General features: G+C 37.2%; 1 long non-coding RNA gene across 1 annotated transcript; it reads right to left on the bottom strand.

Moving 5' to 3' along the window:
• Positions 1–321: 321 nt before the first annotated feature.
• On the bottom strand, positions 322–12,209 carry LOC134518592 (uncharacterized). The gene is made up of 4 exons (XR_010071998.1): positions 12,087–12,209; positions 11,764–11,897; positions 10,660–10,728; positions 322–605 (listed from the first exon to the last, which is right to left on the bottom strand). It is a non-coding gene; the product is annotated as an uncharacterized LOC134518592 (long non-coding RNA).
• Positions 12,210–12,230: the final 21 nt, after the last annotated feature.

Below are 12,230 nucleotides of genomic sequence, written 5' to 3'. Positions count from 1 at the left end.
GCACATTTTTTCATTATTGTGGCACATGTTCCTTGATTCCCGTGGCCAAATACTTACTTCTTTGCCAAAATACTGAACAGAACCAAAGTTATTTGTGATCTCAAGTCAAATTTTGTCTAAGTATGTCTAAAAAACAACAGGTAAGGAGAGAAGTCAACATGTTTTGAAATAGTAGAAACATTCTGCGACTATGTTACACAATTGTTTAATTTTGGCTTTTCATTACAAACATTTTAGAAGCCACTTTAAAATAAAAAAGTCAAAAAAAAAGATGAAATGTAACTTCATTTTAGAAAAAAAGTGAAACATTTCTATGGTGGGTCAAGCTGATGGCTCATCTGAGATTTACCCAGCTCTTTTGGGAGGCAGTTTACTTGGAAGGTAGGGTATTTCTGTGCCAGTTGTTAAAAATTCAGGCAACAATATATCATCTTGTGAGGAATTTTTTTGATAGCCAGTCCACTGGTCTCACAATGCTGAAGTTCTCTTCTCATGGTCAGTTGCTTATCAGCGTTGCTAGAATGAGATTGCAGCTCTGCCAGTCAGCCAGAACCCAAGTTGTTACTGGTCTTACAGCAGAGCGGCAAAAATTCAGTCACCTTTTTCTGGAAAATAAGTGTGAAAATAGAGAACCTTAGAGACAATCTTGTTACACAACTTGTGTTGTTTCTTGGTAGTCTCTACACGTGCTCACACAAACTTCCACTTTCATTTCCTTTAGGGAACAAACACTGGGATACTTTCTTTGCCCACACCATTCTCTGTAATATTTTAGGCTAAGCATTTTACTTCCTGCCTTTTGTCTGTTTTCTCTACATTGAACCGCAATGTCTGCTTTCTCAGACAGTGTTTGCCTATTCTGCTTCCCAGTTCCTTTACCTTGAACTTTTGTATTTGTTCTGCACTAATGGCTATTAATGTTTTGATCCTTTTCACTCTCCAGCCTCATTCTGTCTCAGGTCACAGTTCTCATCAGACACTTGTTACCCATTCCAGTATTTCAGGAGTTATTCCTAGTAACAGCGTCAATCTTTTTATGCCCTTGCTTCTCAATGGGAAAGTACAGAAAGAAAAAAGAAAAAAGGAAAAAAAAAGAAACAAAAAAAGAAACAAAAAAAGAAACCAAGTAACCCCCAATTGAGTTTTAATTTTTTCATCATCATTTTCATGGTCAGGTCAGTTTATGGTATGATTAGTTCTTGTTCTTTCTGGTCTGGATATCCAGGTGACCAGATCTGTGGGTGTTGCTTTTTTTATCTTGTTAATTGTGTGCCATGTTGTGGGTGTCATGAATCTGCTCAATGACATCACATACCATCTAGGGTGTGCTGGATAGTAACAGCTCAAGCTTTAGAATCAAATTGTTCTTTATCTACTACTTACAGAAATCTTAGAACTGTGGCAAGTGTCTGAGTCGTGGATATAGATTTTTGCTGTCTCATCTACACTCATCTCTTGCAACTTGTACTTCTCATCTAAGTGCCATGCAATTTATTACTTGCATGAAAGACTACTTATAGCATATGAATTGGAAAAGCTTCAAATGCTGCAGGTTTTAAGTTGTTATTGCTGCTCAGCTTAAGTCTTATCCTCATGGCTAGTACTAACACCGTTCTTAATTTGCTTTCTTTTGGGTAAAACACAACGGTCAGCAATAGCGTAGAAACAGGCCCTCCACTTCTAAGATTGCCTGGGTCTAAAAAGAGTTAATTAAGGCTTTATTACCAGCATGCCATACTATATAACTGCAACTTTACTATGAACTAAAATGTTGTACTAGCGGGAGCACAGATTTTTCTCTTTCCGCATTGTCCCTAACTGCTACCAGGAACCCTTCTAGCAGTTCTATACACCGAAGTCCTGAGTTCAAGCCCTCAGAGGCATCCCTTATCTGTACAAATGTGTTTGCACAAACCTCCACTCTTCTTGTATACTTTTTCTGAAAGTCCTGTTGCATATCTGTACTCTACTATTCAGTGCACAGTGCACAGAGAGAACAAGTAACATTGACCATCCAGTAACTGAAATACTCTGAAAAAGAGTCTAACAATGTAAAACACTGTTTTCTATTTATTTCAAAGAAAAATATTGACAGACTTATCTTTTTAAATAAGCCAACAGAAATACAATGTCACCATCCACATTTTTCATAAGTAAATATATTTGTCACTGATATGGAACCCTCATGAACTAATTGTTTTTTAAGTTCCTCTTGTGATTGTTCATTTAAGTAGAAAAGAGCCAAATTCCCAAGCGTGGGTAAAAGCGTTTGAGACAGGGTTATGAGATAAGACCTATCCACTTCTGTGCACATGAGTAGTCAAGAAACTAGAAGTAAGGGAAAGGTAATATGAACTGAGATAAACAGTTGGCAAGTACAAGGGAATTGTTTCCCTTCACTGGAAAAGGGATCATGCTGTTAATAGTGGGGATTCACTAATGAAAACAAGTCTTGGAAATTGTCTTCATCATATCTTGGATGATTAATTAAAGTTTGTGTAGAATAAGCTTTCATGTCAGACATTTTGAAAGTCAATTTACTTGAAACAGATAGTATTGGTGGAGTAAAAGCACAGTTAGTTCTTGGTTAACTTCAGGGCTCGGTCCTTCCTTGGACTGAAGGAAGGCAGTTCTGAGCTCACAAGGGGATGTCATGCAGTGAGTTTAGACAGGACCACATGTCTAGAAATCTAGTAGTTGGAAGTATTCAGAGGGTGTGGATCCTTCTGTTCCACATTAGAAGGTGAGAGCTTACATATTTCCATTAAAAGCAGGAGTAGATTTGTTACAATAGTACTGCTTCCCAGAGAGCTGGCTTTTTGCAGATGGATATGTACACATTTCTTAAAACAGCGTGGGCAAACCTTTATTTAAAACATATTGAAAACCATTACAGTATTCATTCTGGCCCCAGTTAAAATTTCTCCTGATATTGAACTTCCTCCTATATCAATGGTTTGCCTTCACTGCCTAAAAATGATCTTTATTTGCATGTGTGCACATGTATAGTACACCTGGTGAAAAAGTCTTGTCATTAGCTTTAGGTTTTATTTAGGCTTTCTGCTTTCTCTATAGACAAAGATTTATTTTCCCTCACTTTCCATGCAGCTGTTCTGACAAAGATGTCATACCAACACAAAACTTCCCCCACTCTTCTAGGTTTTGAGTTAGCCTGTAACTCCAAGGTATTAACGTATGTGAAAGTTCTTTTCTTTGCATAAAATCTTTGAAATACAAACTGACGTACTTATTAGCAATACATGATTTTGGTGAAGTATTTCTAGGCTTGACATGAGAATTATCTAATGAAATTCTGGAGCCTGCATTCTGCAGGTTAATCCTATTGGTGTCTTATTTTGGGATACACAATTTCTTTTCTCAGGACCAGAAATAACACTTTGGAAAGCACCTGCTTTTATAGGTTTCTCTATATTAATCAAAACATGCCACCATAAACTGTTTTGACCGTAGGTGACAGACCTGTTCTCTTTTAAATTGTAGATGGGAGGTTTTCCTCCAGTAGGTTTTGAGCTTTTTGTTTTGCTTCCCCCACCGCCCCTGTTAATGCAAACTAACCACTTGCATGCAAGTGCTCAAAAGATGCCTCAGAGAAGCCACACTGATGACATGATGTAGAAAAAATTAATCTCATTAATGGTTGATGAAGCTTTGTTAACAAAGACTGATCAAAGTACTAAACCTAAATCATTTTCTATCCAGACGTTGTGGTATTCATAGACTCCTTCAAGGAGTACTGGATGAAAAATTAGAACAGATTTCTAGAAAAACAGAATACCAAAGCTACAAATCAAAAGTATTTCAAAGGCACTTTGATTAACTGAACTAGAGTTATGCATTCTGCCAATTGATCTCTGTTTCTTTCTTGACAGGTATTGTTTCTTGCCTCTCAAAATAAACTGACCGTATTCAGCAGTGACCTTAAAATTATCATTAGGGAGATATGACTCAGAGAACCTTGGACAGCCTCAAGCTATTCTGTGTTTATGAGATCACGGCTTCCTTTGAATCTCTTCATTTTGAGGAGATGCTGCTGTTGTCTTCTGTTATCTTAAAACTTGCAGGACCAAACAGATGTTTTAGATGACAAATCTCATCTTTGACTGGTGTTCTTAGAAGACATTTTTTAGAGCTTCAGCCATGATTGCCAATGACTTTGAGATAACACATTTCATCTTCAAGTTTTCGTTGGCACTCAAAGGCAATTCAAGGTAGTTATCCGGGATGAACGTATTTAACATTTTTCTTTTCAATTAACTACCTTATATACTTGTAAAAACACCTTGAAATACTAAAATTCAAAGGATGTATAACATTCCGGTTCTTAATTATGCAACAACTGAAGTGCAAGATATCTCTCCAGTCTGGTAGCTTTATCAGCAGGATTCACTAGGGAAATATTCTTTACATTTTCTGAATTTAAATACAATATGTTGCAATTGTTCCACAGTGAATTCCTGCTTTTTGGATATGACCATTACTGAACTGACTTCTATACCACTATGGATAATTCTCTTGAAATCAACAAAGATATTCAGGCAGAAAACAGCCACATAAAAAGATCAGATTCTAAACTTCAAGTATTCAAGTAAAGTAGTCAAAATATAAAAGAAGGAAGAGTCAAAAGAAGTTAAGCAACTCAACTCTGAGTTGCAAGAAAATCGGGCTTTTAATATATGTATGGGAAAACTATGGAAAATTCTTCTTTAATGAATAGATACAGAATGAAAACTGCATGCAAATATGCTGTATAATGATGTATAATTACAGAAAAACTCTCATCTTTCCAAATCAATGGTGTCAATAGACTTTTTTTTTTAAAAAAGAAGCTACTTTCACCTTTTGATAAAAGTGGGATTTTGACCTTGTCTAAGCGTAATGTGCATGAGAGTTTACTGTATAATTTTCTTCACCAATTAGCATTTGTGTTATGTGAATTTGGTAAAGCAGTTGGAAGCTAAAATCTCAAATGAAGTTTGCATCCAATTATAGTATTGCAAAATGATTCTAACACTGTTTTATCATTTCTTATGCCAGAGAAAACCTGACTCAGAAGACCATTATCTCCTTTAATCTACCTTTTCCTGACCTGCAGTTTTAAGGTATCTACACAGGCAGAATATCTCCATCACTGAGTGATACACTCTAGTCATACTACATTATTCATCTGAGCTTTTGCTCTAGGAATAGGATACTTCCATGCTGGTCTCTTGAATCCCAGAGCAAAACGAAGCTTTCAGCTTATGAATCATAATATGTCTTGAGACATAAAATGCTTGCCAGCAAGAAGAAATGAACCAGATGAAAATATCAACAGTGCAAAATCTGTGCTAATGAGAACTACAGTATTTAAAACACACACTGATATGTAAAAAGGTGTTAAATCTAAATAGATGCCAAAATAAATAAAAATAGGTAAGAAAACCCTGTATTGTCTCAAAATGAAAAAGTTGTCTACATCAAAATTTCAAATATCAAGCATAACTCCATTAGAAATCATCATGGGGCTGTTCTGTGTTCTCAGCTTGGTATTTAGCATTTGTGTTGGTATCCTCCCAACAATTCTGAAAGGTGTTTGATATTTTTTCTTTTTTTCTGGTATTCAGATTATGCGATATGTCCTTACTTTTATTCATAATGAACAGTGAATCACTACTTATTCAAATCTCCAATATTTCTTAGAGATGAAATTCAGTGAGCCCCTATCTTCTCATCAAAATCAGGAAGCATTCTGCTTAGAAGATTTTCCAATAGAAACTCATACTTATTGCACAGATTACATTATTTTGACTACTATTATACACATGTATTATTACATACATATATATGTAAGTATTGTTTATTATCTAGTATACATGGTCCAGCACACTTTTAAATTACCTTATTTGGAGGAAAGCTGCACTCTTACATTTTAACTACACAAACATTATAAAGACCAGATCAATTATAGCTAATTATGATTTGGGGGGGATGACGAAAAATTAGAAAAAACACCACAGACAGTGCTGGTTTATTTTAGTCATTATTAAAAGTTATATATTTAGTGCTCCATGCTAAAAATGTTAGGTTTGCAAAGTACGACAGAAGAGCTCAGTCCTATAAAATGCTAAGTTAAAAGGAATATTTGGCTTTTATTATGGGTAGAGAAAACTGAGCCAAGTCCTGTCATGAAACTCAAGAGAATTTAGGGAATATTGGTGTTGAAAATTACTCCTGTGAGTAGTATAATTAAGGATTTTGTTTATCCACTACGAAGCAGGAGCCCATTTCAAGAGGCAACACTACAGAAATCTCAAAAACAAAAAGAGTAATAAAGTTCAAAAAAAGTTGTCATCGTTACATTCTGAATTGAGGTGTGGGTTTTCCCTTCTAAATGTGCCTTAGCAACTTGATCTTCAGTCAGTGAAGAATCTTTTGATTCTTCTGTGAATCTATTTGTATTCTCTCTGAGCCAACTGAATTATGTTCAGATGCTGGTTTTATCTGAATTTATAAATTATGATGTTTGGGGCCCACATAAAATTCAGAACTTCATGCTTGTTCTTCCCTCTATAAAAGTGACTTTTAAAGGCATTTTAAAAGTTACTTGGTATTGAAATGAGGAAAAGACTATGCATTTGGCTTCATTATCAAATTTATGAGTATAAGCCACAAAGAAAAATTTGCTCTTTATTGTTGCTTTCTGGTATAAAAAGAAGTTTCCACACTCTCTGCAACAAAAAGTCTGTAGAAGGGTATGCCCCTTTGTGTTTCATTGCTTTCTGGAGAGCAGAAGGGAGAAGAGAAGGAAAGATTAAGCATTACGTTTAAAAATATAGGGTTTGATTTTACTTTTATTTGGGAGAGGAGAGGAATGCTGATTTGCAAAGAACTTAAAAGAGGCTTTCTCATCCTTTAGCAAGATCTGAAAAAAATCTATTAAATTCACCCTCAAAAAAACTCATCTTTCCCAATAGACACTATTATAAAAATTTTACGACATCCAGGAATGTATTTAGTTTCCAAGTTACAGCCTGGGAAATTATATTTCTAAGGAGATATGAACAAAGCACAATGGCTGTTGTAGTTCTTGTTCTTAATTGTATACACAGCCAGCAGTACTGATTCCTCTATTCAGACTGCCTATCACTTCTCATTATGAAAAAAAATCTCATTGTACACATGTGCATGGGGGGGAAAGGGTTGTTTAATTTGAAAGACCTGTAAACATGTCATGATTGCAGCAGGGAACATGAAGCTGAAGCAGTAGTAGCTGTCAGGTATGTGTCTTATTGAGCATATCAAATAATACCACTGGTTTGCCATCTGATTTGTGATCCTCAATGACACTGCAATGGCAGTGAAGAGAGACTAAAGTAGAAAGAACCTGGGACGCAGCACGCAGTTATACGGTCATCGTTGTAGAGTTCTAGCAAATAGGAATGAATTCCACAACTTATACATGCATGAAGGAAAAATAAGGAAAGAAGTGGAAGATTTGTAGGGGTGGATGACCAAAAGGCATTTTTTTGTACAAGAAACTGGCAATAACATGTTAGAGAACACTGAGGAGGAAGTAATCATAGACGGTCAGCAATTTGCAGCCTGACATTCTGCAGAAAAATTAATGTCACATAGTGCTGCAAACAGTCTCCAGTGAGTTTTTTGCCATTATGCATTAAAGAAATATCCATAGAAAGACACGATACCTGCTTTGAAGTCCTTACTATCTATTTGGAGACGTAACAGTGGGTAGAGCAAACACAGAAAGAAAAACTGAGGGAAAGGAACATGACAATACAAAGCAAATTCTATTTAATATTTCTTTTTTAATGCTATTAACATATAAGCTTCTCTTGAACTAAAATGTATTGCAAAGCTGACTAAAACCATGCAGGAAACATTTGCCCGTCTTGTGAAAGTTAGAAAACTCAAATGTTTTCACATTTCACATTAAAATCTTTTAAGTGTTTATTTATTTGTTTTTAATGAAAGAAGAAAGGGAAGCTCACACGGAACAGCTGCTGAGCTCAGGCAAAGATTGGAAGTCCCAAGTTCAAGTCTCTGCTAAAATTAATGTTTACACAAAGTATAAATAGAGAAGAATAGCGAAGATTCTAATTGCATATCAGCCAGTAGCTTGGTGGTTAAGGTTTTACCTGTGATGTGAAAGACAGGAGATCAAAACTCTCACTGAATCAGGAAAAACAGAGACTTGAATCTGACTCACCCAACACTGGTAGACTCTTTGCTGTAGACACTGGAACACTGTTTGTTCATACAATCTCACCCTCCTCCCTTAGAAAAAATTGCATTTTTGCTAAAACCTTTCTACCAAAACTAGCACATATTTTACAGTTGGTTTCAAAACATTGACCTTTTCAATTGAAGACCCATTCTGTTGAAACATTAGTGAATAATTTTAGAGCTGCATCACTAACTTGAGTTGTTTGTTGCAGCTTAACAGGTTTTATTATTTTCCTTTTCATGAAGAAAATCGAGAAGGAAAATATAAAAAGAGGCTAAGGTGGAAAAGTCAATCTAAATTGGGTAATGCCTTAATACCCTGGAATTTCAAATTCCAAAAAGCAATTCAAAATCGGGAAATACTCTATTATAAAAAGACTAAAAACTCCCCTGCTGAAATTTTATACACTTTTAAAACCATCCATAAAATTGTGACTCATATCAGCTAGATCAGGCTTTGCATTTACTTAATGCAAAATCACCCATACATCTTAGCAGTACATTTGCAATGTTGTCTGCTTGCTCTTTTGAATAAGCTATTACCAATTTATCATGATTCCTCCAGAAAGTGCTCTCGTTTGGACAACAGACAGAAAAGGAAAACAGAAAACATGTGACAGTAACACTGTCTTGGTTGCTTGCCATTGATTTTTCAAGCATAAGTTAATAAAAATAATTAACTTGATTAAAAATGAGGTTAAATTAATATTCTTTTCATGAATTTCTTTCAAAATGCTTATTTTAGTAATATAATCCTGTTGTGAATCTTGAAAACATATTGCAGCAATGTGCGTACGTGCATGTGTATGTGTGTATAATGCTTCCTTTCACCAAAAAGATCTCAAATAGGTTTATAATGAATCTGTGACGAGGATGTATAATTTCAGCATTGAAATGTACCTACCTATTGGGTAGAGAACGACTTCCAATTGTACCTTCATCTTGCAAATCATTTAAATGCATGTTTACATATGCAACTACTTCCCTTAAATCTATGGGACTGCTTATATGCCTAATACTGAAAACAATCTATTTTACATACTCTGAGAGTTAACATCATCATGTACAGCAGCTGAATTCAGACAGTTCACCTCATACTACGAAACAAGGGTGAAGAAATCTGGTCAATAACCTAGAAAATATTCTCTCTTTCAAATAGAAGCACAGGAAATCTGATGTTTAATATACAGCAAACAGAATTTGTATTCTGAAGGGTTTATCTAAGGTGAAAGTCCTAACAGCCTGAAACTTGATTACCCTGGAAAGAGGAGACTGTTGCCTGCTCAGACTAGAGCACTTAAAATCTTCAAATACTTATCCTTTTATAACTGCATAACTTTATAAACTGTATTTATAACTAATCATTTTATAACTATATGTATATATTCTTTCTAGGAACATTCCTAAGTGAAAATGTTCTATAAAGAAACATGTAAGAATTGTTAGGTAACGTGTTTGAAAAAGTCAGCCCTCAAAAAGAGATCCAGATTGACTGTAGTAGAGGAATATCATCAGTTGGACTAGATGATCGTTGTAGGTCCCTTCCAACTGAAATTACTCCTATCCTATCCTATCCTATCCTATCCATGAGGATTTTCAAGTGAAGGATGGCACCACCACAGTGCAGTGGAAACATTGCTCTGTCCCAGTGGAAGCTGGGAGGAGAGAACATCTACAACAGTGATTTTCTTCTTTTAGCTTTAATCGCTTTTAAGACAATAAAGTAACATAGCATCTTGCCCTGAAAAGCTTTGAAAAGTATAAATACCCCCAAGTTTCTGCCAGAAAGTAGTGTATATTGTAAGTGCGTATTCCTGTGGGGCCTCCTGCCTGGTTTGAGAAAGTACGATCTAGGGCATTCACTCGACGCAGCAAAGTTTGGTCCTCCCTCTGGTCTCTGCCAGAATCTTTGTTCTGTAAGTGTGCTTAATCATTTGACCCTGTCCAGTTTTCTCGACCATTTTCTGTCCCGACTAATTAGATTATGAACTGTCTGTTTATGTCATATGTTTTGTAAAATGTCTGGCTTAAAGGGCCACTTATCTCAATTGACCCACTAAGTGCTGCCATAATGCAAACAATACTGGTGCATCGTGTGACAGTATCTCACCTTAATGTGATACAAGCGGCTGGTACAATATGGTGCACTTTAATTTAGTGCTGAGAGGAGAAACAAAGTCAGGGTATGGAAGGGGGAATCTAAGGGGGAATAGCAAGGAATAGGAATCAGCTGTGGATGAACAATACAGGAAAACAAATTAAACTTCTGTTAAAACCAACTGGAGAGTCCAGATCTAGTTGCTTTGCTTGGCAATGCCCTTCTGTGGCATTTGCCCACACATACAAGAATATTATATATCTGAGGGTGAGCAAAAGAACTTTTCAGCCCAAGGGATGCATAAACTGTAATCTCACCTTTTGTCTGCTGACAAATGCACGTGTTTTTCACAACTTCTGCTAAAGATCCACCTTTGCAGACTTTCTCTAGAGCGGGATTTAAGGGAAATGGCAGTTAGTTACTATATACAAAGATTAACTTGGCTCACTGCTTTTCTTATGTGCTAAATTACTGTATTTAAATCATAAGATTCCCCTTGTAGACTCTTCAGTTAGAACTAAGAATGCACCTCCGATTTCCAGTGGCAGAGGCTGAACACTGTCTTGTGAAAAAGTGTGTATTCTCATTTGCAACAGTGTCTCCAAGCACTGAACTATTCAGCTAACAATACCAAGAATCCTGATAATGTGTTTTACTTGAGTCTCAAACAACCAACAAAAACAACTGTGTTTTCTTCTAAGTAATGGGCCACATAAAAGGTAACTGCCTGGTCCTCCTCCAAGCACCCTGTTTAGCTAAATGGAGTAAGTCTTGGCTGTAAAGCTATTTCCTGCAAGGCCTGGTATGAAAAAGACTACAAAAAAAAAAAAAAAAAAAAGCTGAGCCATCTGAAAATACAGTGCGATGTTGGACAGGTTCCCGAAACGGTTCTGAGTGAACTAGTAGTACCAAAAGCAGCATGGCCCTGTCAGTGCAGTTTTTCTCTGCAGGATGAATTATCCAGGGCACTGTGCCTCGCTAATGCAGTTGTATTGATTGTGAGACCTTGCTAGCTTGGTTATCCTTACACAGCCCAATGCTGTGTATATGTATTTTCAGCGCTTATTCTCAAGGAAGGCAATTAAGGTGTCACAGAGTCTTAATTGCCTCCATAGACGATATTTTCCTTAAAGCCCTGCCCTTAGAAAAACAAAACAAAACAATTTGCTTAAGCTTTATTTCTAACCCTCCACAAAGAAGTTTGCAGTACTGACTAAGGAATTTAAAATTAATTATAAGTTAGTTTATTTTTAGAAGCAACTAGGAAGATATGTCAATGATTTAGAGAAATTCATTCCACCTGGGCTAAAGGAAATAGATCTGACTGACAACTCTCAGAACTGTTGGCTGGTGAACGTATGTGGGAGGGAACAGAAGCTCCTGCTCAGGGAGATGTTCAGTGAAGGACTGCAAGCCCACACCTGTGCCAGCGAGGAGCGGATCTCTGCAACGGGCAAGGTGCTGAGAACCCAACAGTTACAGCGACGGTTCTCCTCAGCTCCTAATACCTGGTGGCAGATGGAGCTCACGAATGTCCGTTTCAGGTTAACTTCACCTGAAAACAAAAAAAAACAAAACAAAACAAAACAAAACGGAGTCCTCAGAAGCCCGAAGTCGGCCCCGCAGCTGAGCCAGTCGGTACACTGGGGGTGATGACCGGGCACTTGCTTCAGGGGAGCACTCCCGACCCCACAGAAAACCCCTGCGGCTGCCCCGCCCCGGCCCCACCCGGCCTCTTCCTCACCCGGAGCCTTCCCGGAGGCGCTTCACCGCCTCCTGCGGAGCCCGCCGCCACCCGCCCTGCTCCCGGTCCCCAAACAGAGCGGGGAGGTACTGGCAAACACCCCACCGCCCCGGTCGTCGCCTCATGCCCTCAGGCGGCCCGCCC

Source organism: Chroicocephalus ridibundus, chromosome 7, assembly GCF_963924245.1.
Source record: "Chroicocephalus ridibundus chromosome 7, bChrRid1.1, whole genome shotgun sequence".
Taxonomy (NCBI): Eukaryota; Metazoa; Chordata; class Aves; order Charadriiformes; family Laridae; genus Chroicocephalus; species Chroicocephalus ridibundus.
Note: the sequence above shows the minus strand (reverse complement) of the source record. Positions and strands in the feature narration are given on the sequence as shown.